Source organism: Halichoerus grypus, chromosome 7 (genome assembly GCF_964656455.1).
Source record: "Halichoerus grypus chromosome 7, mHalGry1.hap1.1, whole genome shotgun sequence".
NCBI lineage: Eukaryota > Metazoa > Chordata > Mammalia > Carnivora > Phocidae > Halichoerus > Halichoerus grypus.
This window is the reverse complement of record NC_135718.1, coordinates 7,197,239-7,210,384: the sequence shown is the minus strand read 5'-3', so window position 1 is coordinate 7,210,384 and position 13,146 is coordinate 7,197,239. Positions and strand designations below refer to the sequence as shown.

At 50.5% G+C, this 13,146-nt stretch overlaps 1 protein-coding gene across 5 annotated transcripts in view; it reads right to left on the bottom strand.

Annotated features, from left to right (window-relative positions):
• The window catches only part of CTBP2 (C-terminal binding protein 2), a 156,310-nt gene that overhangs the window by 92,918 nt on the left and 50,246 nt on the right, over positions 1 to 13,146 (bottom strand). The gene's annotated exons all lie outside the window — the stretch shown is intronic.

Sequence of the window (13,146 nt, the reverse complement as noted above, 5' to 3'; positions counted from 1 at the left end):
ATGGGGGCAGGGAGGGCGGGTGGACAGAGGCCAGGGGTGCTAAGAAAGATCCCACAAAGCACAGGACAGCCTCACAACAAGGAAATGATCTAAAATATCAACGGTGCCAGGCTGACACAGCCCCTTAAGGGAATCTTAAATTAAAGCACCTGAAATTCAAAGGAGTAAGAAAACTAAGAAATAAGCTGGGGTCAAGTACACACACGGTAATCCGTCACCACCGTGGGACAGAAGAGGCTTCATGGCTGTGAAGGGGACAGCTGGAGGCAAAACAATGGAGTCAACTAAGTGCATCAAGTGAGCAGAGTAGATGAACGAGGGTGAGGCACCCCCGCTCCCCCCAGGAGGAGCTCGGTAACCACGGTGTTCGGGGCCAGGAGACCATCAGACCCAGTCCGGCCCACAGCCCGGGGCAGCTGACGCAGACGCCGAGGCTCCAGGCGATCACATGGCGACCTGAGGTGAGCAGCCTGGGTGGGCGTTTGGGGGGTGGGGGTGGGGGTCTCTGCGCATGTTACATTTCCCAACTGTATCACCACTGCTCTGTACCAGCCGCACACCTACGAACAGATTTCAGAGTAAGTACCAAATCACTCCGTGTAAGAAGGTCCCTAACGGACAAAGGCAGAGAGAGGGATGGAAGGTCCCAGAAAGCCAAGTTCAATGGATAAGACCCTAAAACCGGTAACCAGCATCCACCAGTCCCATGTCCCAACTCTCAGGACATAGTCTTGTCTGGGCCCAACGGTCACTAACCAGGTGGGGGGAGCAGGGGTCCTTGCATCCCCCTGGAAATTAAAAGTCAGACTTGTCAGGTCCTCATGGAGTCTTTTCCTGGAAGCCCTTTGAACAGCATGCCCAGAGGTGAACCAGAATAGAGAAAGGAGGTGGGGGGGTCACTTCTTTCCTCCCCCTTGTAAATACTTGTGACTTTGTTCTTTGTTCCCATTGTAAAAACAAAAACCCCACACTACGGTTATCACAACAACAAATCCGGGAATAAGTAAGAACATTTGAATATTCCTTAATTACACAGCACCACTACTAATTAACTTTTCATCACTACAGTTCATATTTCCTGTTTTTTTTTTTTCTTTTCTGAGAGTAGGTTAAAGAGGAAGAAAAGACACTGAACTCAGACTTGAATCTGCTCTATGAGGGGGAAAAAAAAAGCCCAGAATTATGAAAAGTGGAAAAGCAAACACAAATGCAAAATAAAATATAGTAATGATGATAAAATTTCCTGTGTGACTGAAGACTGAAGCCTCAGGAATCCAACAGTGACTGATCAATACTGCTTACTTCCCAACTCAAAAGCAGGGACAACAGAGCCACACGCCCAAACCCATAAGCCAAAGAGCCAAGAAAAAAAGTTATTAGCCACCAGATTAAGCCGTTAGATTAAGGCATGTGGCTGTTTACAGAGCTCGATGTGGAGAGACACCTCTTCTCGGTCAAGTTATCAGAGTTCTGCCTGACAAATCCTCTCATCTGAGACAATCATATACATTAAGGTTTAAAAAAAAACAACGAAGCTAACCCAGGTAAGAAATACAAAAGTCTATGTAGCATGAAGTATCTCCAAGAGACTTGTTTGGTGAAATTAACTAGTGGTTTAATAGGGGGGAAAGCCTGATATACAAGACTGCCCCAATTTCTTCAGAGAAATTAACATTTCAATCCTGTTTTTATCTAGAAGTCATTAAACTGTGCAACATGAATTATAGGAACTACAGCAGCGAATTAACTCTATTCATCAACTAAGTCCAAACACTTTAGAGTGCATCTGTAATGAAAAAATAGCTCTACATTTCTGCCTCTTCTCATTAAAGTAAACCAGTTTTCTCTCTCTCAGTATATAAAACTGTCTTCTCTTCATATAATTTATATTACCATAAGCCAGCTCACATTCTAAACTATTACACGCCTCCAATTAATTTTTGCAGCTTTTGCCTGAAAATTTAATGAGATAGTAGTGGGTGAACCTGCTGACTCTAGATTATGTGTGTGCTCCCAATATTAATGTTGGCATAATAAAATAATCTGATCCATACTTGATGAGAGCGTCCCCCATTGCCCCCGTGGTAAAGGTAACGTGTAAACCAGGGCTACCCGTTTTCCTCTTTTAAATCCAATTACAAAATTTACTAGTCTCAAATTAAAATGCCCCCCACTCATCAACCTGGGGGAAAGGAGAAGGCAGCAGCACCGTGTGATTATCCCCCAGCTCCACTTCTATAAACATTTCAGCCAGTGGTGAAGACGGATAGCTGTTTGTCCAAGACCTCGGTTCTCGACCACGGAGGCTAAAACGAGGCTGCACTTGTCAAAGCCGATCCCGAAGAGGCAGCGAGGGCGAGCGCCCAGATGAGGAATCCCTCACTCAGTCCAGCTGCAGGCACCCCTGGGGCTGACGTGCCACAAGTGGGGTCCACACCCCACGTGTGCCCGTGTGCAGACATACGTGCCCCCGAGTGTTCAAGTTCAGCCAGAGACGGAAGAGGTCTCAGCCATCGTCACTGGATTGACCGGAAGCAGGAGGGGTTCAGCCCTGGGAACCGGCCAGCGAAGCTTGGGCAGATCACCCCAAAAGCCAAGGTTGATCCTTACCTACGCTGGAAGGACATTTCCAGACGCCATCACTGGTGGCTGAGAATTAGCCGTGGCAGGAGAATACACAGCACTGAGCCGAGTGCCTGGGTAGGGGTGGCCCTTAACACATCATTCAGTTGGAATCTTTGTGTTTAACAGCTCGTAGGAAAGCCGGGGAGTGAGTGGGGCTGGAAGAGCCCCCCGTTCAGGTTCTCCCCGGACGTGGCCCACACCCCAGCTGCATCTTCCCAGTGGCGGTGAGACAGCTGGGGGTCTGCTTCTGCTGAACAGAGACACAGACTCTGAGGTCTGAGCCGCCCTGCCGGCGCCGGTCCAGCCTGGAGGCCTAGCTACTGCCATGTGCAACGGACTTGTCCTTGTCTGGAGCCAACCCTGCAGGTGGGCTTAAGGAGCACCGAACCCCCCACACGAAACTCAACAAGCTCACCTGACTGTGAGCACTTAGCCCAGTGGGAGGCCCGTCTTAGAGATGGTTTGTTTGTACACAAACCTGGGGGTATATAGAGATTATAGAACAGCTATCAAATCAACAGCTGATCAGAACACCCAATATTAAACCTTTTTATACCCAATGTCTGAGCTGTCGGGAGTGGGGGGGGTTGCGGAACAGGCTAGGTGTGCAGATCAATCCTGGACCTGGGTTCAAATCCCACATCTGCTCCTCCAAGTCCCAAGAGAAGTCAATTAACCTCCATTATCCATTAAAATCCTAAGAATAAATAAGGATAGCTCCCCCTGCAACCCTCACAGGACCAGCCACATACACGGGACCAGATGAGGCCATGCGCTTGGGAGTGATGGGCATGCACAGAACACTCAGCGCATCAGGCTTCCTTCTCACTTGTCATTACTGTTGGGCCTCCCTGACGCTCCAAATAAAGTCACTTTCAACTCTGCTTTCCATAGCAAGGGCAAGCGGCGACATAAGCCCCAAGCCCCAAGCCCCGACACTTGGGCTCACTGAAGAAACCTGCCTCCCCCAACTCAACCAGAAGCATCTCCTCCTCCTCCTCCTCCGGGCGGCACGGAAAGGTGCAGCTTCTCACTCTCCATTTGGGAAAGCTGGGACTTCCCGGATCCCCAAACTACCAACAAGTTTTTATTTAAAAAAAAAAGGGGGGGGGGCTCTTGAGTTACCAAAACCGGAGGGGAAGCAAAACCAGGGAAGGCAGCATCACCTAGGAGGGCAGAGGGTTCTGAGGACTTCCAGGGCTCAAGGTAACTTGCTCTGAACCCGTCACTCCAGCCAGTCTGGTCTAGGCTGGATGTGGGTTACGGGGGCCTAAGACTGGGGCCAGCCATCCTGGATTCTTCCCAGAACCAATCCCAGCACACTCTGGCCAGAGGCACCCTCAAAACAGGATTCTACAGGGGCTCAGGCCTAGTTCCAAGGAACCTGGAAAAGCCCCCCCCCCCAAATTCCACACCGCCAAGGCCCTAGGGAAGACACGGTATGTCTCAGCAAGGTCACACACAGACCGTGAAACCCTTCTCCTATGTTGAGGAACGGAAGCTATTAACTGTGTTACTGGCAAGCACAGATGTTGTCTATATCTAAAAATTCCCAAATAGATCAATTAGCATATTATAAAGAATTTACTTTCATTTTCCCTTGGCAGATCATAAAAGCCCAAACACAACACTCAGTTTGAAACTGACAAGTGCATATAGCAGAAGATGCTCTATTAAATGCAGACAACAGGAAAAGTAAATGGTATTTATAATGATTAGCCACCTAATTAATTCTAAGAGTAGAATGTCAAAAGCTATAAATCCATTTCTTTGGTAACCGAAGCTCGACATCAAACAAGTCACTTCTGTGATGAGAAAGGCACTCGGAATCTATGTGGACAAGCAACAGAAATAAATACATACACTTGCGCGCGCGCGCACACAAATAGCAGCAATAGATTCTGAAATGAAAACAGCTTCAATGCTACCAACGTGGCTAAGTATTAACAGACTCCTAGGACAGGTGTTCATCCCCTTCTGTGGTAATTAGCTCAGTTTAGAGGGAGAACTTCCCAGGCTCCTGACCCTGTAAAGAAATCTGGGGGCCTTTGTGTTTCTTCAACTTGGCCAGGGAGGCCGTAGGTGGTAGAGAATTCTCAGACAGACCAAAGTGTAACAACATGGTCATCCTCTGAAACTTTGTGCCTCTTCCTTACTCCTGCCTTCAGGAACTACCTTCTGGGAGGAGGAGTGGGGGAGGGAGAAATGCACAGGCAGAGTAAGAGCAAGAATAACATGGAACCAAAATTGGTAATAGATGCAGAGTTGTCCTTCTTCCCATACTTCCTGAATTTTCTTCCTAGATTGCAAATCAAAATCTGCATTTAAATAGAATATTTTTAATGTAGAAAAGAGGAAGCCCTAGGGTACAGAGGTATTGCATTCAGTATCTACGGGCACAACACTGCATTTCAAATGAGATGCGGCATTTTGAAATTTACTGAATATATTACATATTCCAAATTGTCTTGTTATTACCACTATTTTTACTCAATTCTCCTATCCTAATAGGTGTGTTTCTTTTATGACCAGGACTGTTAATAAAAGTAATGTGGTATTACATCATGCTATCAATTGAATCTTGAGAAAAGATTACAACAATCCAAGGATCTCATAAGCCCCTGGCTCTGATAATTCCAGCCATTATTCAGTGTGAAATTCAAACAGTCTGAATTCATTAACATTGGTTGCTACAAATCTGCATTTTCAGACTTTGCCATAAAACGCAGGAGTCCAAACCTGGTGACCTGAATCGATTAAACAGCCTTTTGCGCGAAGTGGCCCCGCTCACAGGCCTCTCCCCGAACAGTTCTGGGTGCTGGCCCTCTCCACGGCTGACCCACCACTGCTGGCCTCACACTTCACGTTTGGTCATGCAGGCAAATCACAGAGACTTGGGCCACTGATGGAAGAGGGACGACCCGCTCCCAGTGAAAGACCACATTGCTAAATGGGTCTCCAGGTTGCTGATCACATAGGGGCACAGAACCTTGACTCCAACATCTCCCCTCCCTTACTCGGCTCAGGTCGGCTCACCCTCACAAAAATAAGAACTCAAATCCAATGTGCATATATGAGAAAGACTTCGGGGAAGCCCACACCCTTTGTTCCTTGATGAAGAAAGGTCACCGCGAGGTTGACGGAGGGGGGGATGCCGGGGGAGGTATGCTTCACTTCCAAAATCCCAGGAGGAAACCACGACAGAACTGTCGCGAGCAAGAAGTCTAGCGTTCTAGCCACCTTTCAGCTAAACGTTCACGTAACCTTGACCGCAGGTGTGCTCTCTCTGGCCGTGGGCAGGTCACCAGGGCTGCCCCCCAAGCCGACGGCATGGCTAGCTCTTTACTGAAGCTGCTAATGATGGGAGGATAGCAGCAGTCATCCCTCAGAAGCCCCTACCATGGGCCAGGTACCTGGCTAAGCCCTCCTCAATGAGTTTCATTGGACACCCCAACTCTGAGAGTAAGCACTACTATTCACCCCCATTCGACAGAGGGGGAGCCTGAGGCACTAAGCACAGGAAGCTCCTACCTGCCCAAGGTCAATGCCATCAGGGGTGGCCCAGGTTGCCCTGCAGCCATTTCTTGGCCCCGCCCTCAGGACTCTTCCCCCCCACCCATCACCAGGGCTTTGGCCAAGTCTTTGCCTCTGCAACTGGACTCTTTCTTTACCTTTCCCGTGCAAACATGCGGAAGATGTGCCAAAGCCATGGGGCTGCTGGAGGGAGCGGCTGCTAGGATGCAATTCCATGCTAAAGAGCTGGGTTGCTTCCCAGCCAAGGCGAACGGTGCATCAATCTGCTCTGTTTAAACACACAGGCAGAAGGCTTTCCGGACTTAAACAGGCCTCTGCGGTGCTGCCACTTAAGCCCGTGGGAGATCAGAGTACAAATCAATATGAATCCTCCTTCCTAGAGGAAGTTGCAACCCTACCTCGCGGTTTAGAGGTCATCTTCTGCTGTAATTAGGAAGTAGCAGGGAGTTTCGACTGAATTATGAAAAGCCAGGACTCTCAGAGTTAAGGTTTTCAACAATGTGGGGCCGGGGCTTGTCAGTTCCACATGCAGGAAATGCCGGCTTCCCAATCTCCAAAGGCAGGCAAGCAGGCGGCCACCACGCTGGGTCCGCGAAGGAATTTGATACGCAGGCCATCTGTCCTCCAGTCCTAAGGGGCCTGGGGCCACGAGGCTCTGGGAGCCACAGTTGGGCCTTCTGGCGGTCCTCACAGTCCCTGCTCAGATGTGGTCATGGCAGCTGGATCCAGGAAGCCCCCGTGCCCACGAGGCTACCACGAGCCACACTGAGTTCAAACTCCCCACCCCGCCTCCGAAAGCTCCGGAACACATATACCTCCCCCTAGGCAGGTATGTGTCATGCTGGTTTGCCTTCTGTCTGCACAAAACACTCCCAAGCTAATGCAGAACCAACCCTGCCTTCCAGACAGATGCTGGGACGGGCTCTCCCGCATGGGCCCAGCCATTCCACCCCTCCCCGGCCCCACCACAGCCTGGGATCCACTCATTCAAGAAACATTCCTGTGGAATCTAGAACATGTGGACCATGTACAGAAAAATGAAGATGATGGGAGCCGTGGGCATGGCTTCTACCTCAGGAAGCTTGCGGTTATCACTCTGGAAGTTTCCATGTAATTAGAGCACTGCTCCTTAACCTTTATTATCCAATTTCACCTGATAGAATCTGAAGGCGTGGCATGATCAGGGACTAAACTCCCAGGGAGAATCTGAGCTAACAAGGACTAAAAGGGCTCACAGCCCATCCCAGGCTACCTCCTGTACTCAGGGAAGCCAGGTGAGGACCCAGCAAAGCCAGTCCCAGTAGATGATCATATTAAGAGATGCAGAGGAGGCCAAGAGGCCAAGGGCAGCTTGACGGAGTCTAGACCTCCTGGTCCTGAGTTCCCGAAATGTGGTAGCAGCCATGAGTTTTCAGTCCGCAGAGGCTGCCCCGACTGGCGGAACCCGAGGGGCATGCCAGTGAACCTGACCTGCCACGCCCTCGTCCCAAGCTGCCCTGGGAAGAGGGAGCAAAAGCACCAGCCAGCCATCTGAACGGCCTCACCCCGCGCCCGATGGAAACTGATAGCCCTGCTCCAGCTGAATTTTTCAAGGAGTTGCAGGTTACACCCTGTCCAGGCCAACCAAGGTTTCCTTTGAGTTAAACAATGTATAGCTGAACCGGAAGAGGGAAGGCGACCACAGAAAAGGGGTTGGGTTACAGGCACAGCAACCAGATCGCTTTACCACCGAGACTCGTTTGCTGCAAATCTCCGCTATGAAAAGGCGGCACCACACAGTCCGCCAAATCAAGGCCCACCCCAAACAGATCCCATTAGGAGCTGGCGCGGGGACACCCGATCCTGTCTGCCTGGAGAAAGATTGGGATTGGGGGATTGGGGTCCTCTGTGGGAGCCACTGTTCTCAGTGTGCATTTACGAAGAAATGGAAATCAAGCACCGGGCTCAGATGCTCAGAACTGCTCCTCACGCACGGTGCGTGTTTTTACCCCCGCACGCTAACTTTTTCCTCCCAATGTTCTATCTTTTTGCCATATGTAATTAATTTTAACAGCCATCTCCAAATTACCCCACAGGCTGGTGCCGGTTCTTTTCAACAGTGCACTGCTGAGAAATTGATTTGTTGGCTCCCCGTGCCTAAAGAACCCACATAATGAAATATGTATAAATGTCACTGGTCGGGCTGCTTCTAAGGATAAAGTCCAGGAAGCGCTTTCACCCCCTGCACAGGAGTCCACTCGTGGCGCATATCCTCAGGTAGTACTCACGTGCCCCCACGCAAAAACCAAGGAATTATACTGCATCTTCTTTTAAAACCTCCTATTTATCCTTAACCGGTATAAGTCTAGGGGAAATTATCTTAATTGCTACGTGGAAAGAATGAATTGCAAATGCACTCGGTTAACCAAGAAGACTATTTTTAACAGCATGGGGCCAGGTGGGAGTTGCCGAGTTTGCCAAAATTAAAGGAATCAATCGATCGATCGATGGATGGATCAATCAAGCAAATGTGTTCTGAACAAACTTGAACCTGGGGAGGCAGCGTGTGTCCCTCCATGAAAACCTCGATGGGGGCACAACAGGAATTACTTACAACCCAGACCAGGTTCAAAAGTTACTGGTCTAACGCATCCTAGAAGGCGCCGTAACAGGGCGACACACAAGCCCTATGCACAAATGCAGGAGAAAAACCACCTTTTCCTCTCCTGTTAATCACCCTCGGAACGCCTGATTAGAGATCCCAACGTTTTCCTATGAGAAAGTTCACTTCCTCACCCACTCACACATCAACATACATAATCCTTATTATGAAATTTAGTGTAAACAAAGTATCATCTCCTTCCACCAGCAGAGTCCTAACCCTGCAGGCCATCACCTCCCTCCGCTCCTCCCTACGCCCGCTAACACCCACGCCTCAGGCCTCGGGGAAAGGACAAGAATCTGTCCACTGACAATTGCCTCCGGTTGTCCCAGAACGTGGGCTGCTGTTCCCCAGTCCACTGGGGGGACCGGGGTAGCAGAGCCTCTGTCTGGGGCTTGTTTGGGCATCCATCACGGCCGGCCTCCCAGGCGCTTTCTCTGGGCTCCATGGCCACACCCTCGGGGGCGAGCAGCCGCCCGAGGTCAGCCCCCACTTCACATGCACCAAGCATGAGGGGAGGGACAGACTCACTGCACACTTGAGAACAAGAGCATACCAGAGAGCCGTGGCCCCCAGGAGTCACCACTCAGTCCAGAGGGGCACGGCCAGTCACCGTGTTGTAGTGTTTCCGCAGGGGGAGCCAGAGTTTGGGTGACACGGTCAGTGTCTCCAGCTCTATTCTCTCACAGGTCCGCGTGCCAGCAAAGAGATCCTCGCTTTTCTTGGAAAGGGAGGTGGGCCACACATCCCCGTTTCCCAGCATGACAGTGTCACAACTCCTGTCCCAGCAGGGCAGAGGGATGCAGGGAGCCATCTCTCCCCAGCCGGGCCCTCCAACTGCAGTGCAATTCGGCAGAGACCCACCGTGGCCAGGAACCCCAGGAAGAACCGACAGGCTTGCTTATTCTGGACACACGGATGACAGAGTGAAAATTAAGACCCTCTGTTTGGTTCTGCGTCTCCTTGGCCGGTTAACGGCTGTGATTAGAACCAGCAGTCTTGAGGAGTGGGAGGTGGGCAAGAGGATCAACAGCAGAAAACAAACCCAACAGGACGAGTCGGGAGGCTGGACCCGTGTGGTGTGGATAAGGAGGAACTCTTGAGAAACAGAAACAAGGGGGCTTGGCTGGATGATCTCTGCGCTTCTACGCAGAAGCCACAGTAGGATTTTGAGATTCTCGGGAGGAAGGAACACGGGCTGAATCAACACCTCCCAGAGAACAGCTCCCATGTGAGCTTGGATCCGCGGCTCAGGAAATAAAATCCAAACAAGACCCAAGCACCCAGAGCCCAGCTGGGGCCCTCCTCCCCTCTCCGCAGAGCTGACTGAAGCCCCACCAGCATCCTCCACCCCCCATCTCAGCCTCCTAGCTGTTTCTCATCCAGAGAGTTCCCCTACAGATAGAAGGCCCTCTGGTTTGCTGTTTCTGATGTTGGCAGTCTTGCCTCGCCGAAAAACTGGAGCAGGATCCCATGTCCCTCGTGCAGGCCAAGAGCACAGGAGGACCCTGGAGGCCACGGTGCCAGGACCAACCCACCCACCCCATGGTGTAAGCTATTGGTTTCCAGAGCAGGACAATACTTCCCCCTTCTGTTTTTCGGGAAAGAAATCAGTCTTGGCAGAAACAGGGCAGAGGCCCCAACGACCAGGCAGAGGGCTTCATGGAACCCTGCTGGCCCACTCAAGCCACACTGCAGATGGCCGGCTCAGCCTGGTGCCCATGGCAGGCGCGGGTGAGGCTCTCCCCACCCACCAGGCACAGCCCCATCGGTGCCCTGGGGTCCCCCGCTTGCCACTATTCCTGGGGGGCTTGTGAAGCGGACTGAGCTTGCACATCATTATTACGATCTGTCAGAATAACACGGTGCGCAAACTACTCTGGGTGCAAGCAGCTGGATTCGCTGCCACGTCCTTGCCAAACGACAGCCACCGCTACCCTGCCATCATTTTACGGAATAAAGGCTGAGAGCTCTGATTTGCATTTCCACGTATTTGTAGACATTTAACAAGAAAGCACCTCTTCCTCCCTACCACTTCTGCTGCGATCACAAGGTAACTGGGGGCTGCTGCAAGTGTTAATGCTCAGTAACCAAAGAGTTCCAGAACAACAACGACCCATCTGAACTGATGGAGAACGAGTTCTGGTTCCAAGAGAAATCAGCAAACCAGAGGGCATTTGGGGTTTTCATTTTAACAAGTAACAACATACAGAACGAAGAGCAAAACTACAAAAAAACGCCAAGATGTAAACTTCGTATGTCATGATTCATTCATGATGACAAAATGAGCCTCTCTGCAGGAAGAAAACTGAAATGTTTCATGTGAAATTTATTTTTAAAAGGCTATAAACCAAAATAATGAAGTCTAGAATACCAGGCACACAACGCTCTTAAATGAGGACGTCCTCAAAAATACGAAGGTCAGAAAGGCTGTAGAAACAGTTCTGGAGCCTCAGAGGTTTGCCATTCTGAGGCTGTGGCTTTTCGTGAGTTTTGTGCAAAACATCTACTTCCTTCTCCTCTGCCCACATTAAACACGATTTGTCTAGACCAGAGACCTCAGCAGGTGAGTTACTGGGTTGAAATCAACACGTGGTCCTTCCTCAGGCTGGGATGCCAGATACCCCTTATGCTGCTGTATGTGGACCACAGGTGGGGCTGACTGGGCGGCTGCCAAAAACGGGGTACAACCTATTGGGCACAGTGACGAGCCACAGACAAGAGCTCCAAGAGCCAACACATGCCTCTAGGGACGTGCGGGGAAACTCCATCCACCCTGTACTTGTGAGGGTGGTGAGGGCAAAGGTAAACTCCCAGCAGGATGCTGGGCACGGGGCCAACAGGGTTTGGCTGTAGACGTGCATTCCCCCAGCACAAGGGCCACGCTCCAACTATGGTCGACCCCAGCGTGGTCCCAAACGCCTTGAGCACCTCCAAGGTGCTATCAAAAACTGTTTCCCCAAATTATGCCCCAAACACAGAAGTGGGAACGAGTGTTTCAGGCCAATGTCTGAGCACGCTCGGTTCTCAGGAAAAATCGGTTATCAGGAGCTGTGCTGCAACCGCATTCTGACACAGATGCATTTTATGCAACGTGAATGCTTTTCTCACTGCGATCAAAACCACCGATAAACAGGAGCCTGCCGTGGTTCAATTATCAGGTTGAGTCAAATGAAAATGCTGTTACTCAACCATTTTTGATATATATTTAAAAAAAAAAAAAGCCCATTTCATCTTTTACTATGAATTCCCACATTCCTATCTTAGAGGAAATAGTTTTCCAACCCTGTGGTGTCTATAAAATGTACCAAGTGTTACTTTCCAGTTTTGGGTATCCAACGGAGCTGTTCCCCTGGCCAGCAGGGGAGCCTCAAGGACCTTTCCTTTCAGTGAAGGACTTGACACGAGGCACCACCAGTGTTTGGACACGGAACTGGACGCCTGTGGGAGGGAGTCCACTGGATTTCCATCACCATCGCCACGAGCCCCTGGAACCATCTTTGGCCCCAGCACCCAATACTGAAACCAACACCCCACCAACCCCAGGCCCACAGAGATTCTGTAACATCATCTCTCTGCCTGAGAATCCTAGATTAGACTCCAGCACAGAGTCTTCAAGAAAAGTTCCTTTTAGAAGAATGGGTGAAAGACAAGAATTAATGTTGGCCTTGAAAGGCAAAACTGAAGGTCTATGACTGAGAGTGGCCATCATGACTTACGAATAAATACGCCCCTTTCCCCCAAAGAATGGTCAATATTCCTAGCCTCTCGCCCTCCCCAATGCTCAGATTCTTAGAATTGTTCCAAGAACATGGAGTGTCCTCTGGTAAGTAATCCTCTCAACTACACACACTGCTGTGGCCTTTGGTCGGGCAAGGCCTCTCGGGTCATCCCGGGAGAGGCTTCTGGACTACCACACCAAATTTAATCTTAAAACAGGCAGGGGATCTTGGGGACCGTCGTAGCCCACCTACTGAATTCACATGTAAGAAGACCTCCAAATGCCTGGAAGAGGCCCAGGTCCCAGGTAGTTTTTGGTCAGGATCTCCAACTGATCCTACCCTATGGGGAGGGCGGGGGACACACAGTGAGACACTTCCCTGGGCCACAAACCTCTCTGCTAGCTAGGTTCAGGCCGTGGTTGTGCTCAGCCTCCCGCCCACTGGTGCTCACAGAGGAATACTGCACTGCAGGTCTCTAATGGAGCCCAGCTCCGAGGAAGGTGGGCCCAAGCCCGCAGGGGTGCACCTGCCCACTCTCCGAACCAGAGGCTAGATGCTATCCAACACTTTGGACAACACTCCCAGGCGTTTGACAGAAAGGAAACCGAAAAAATTTGCTCTCAC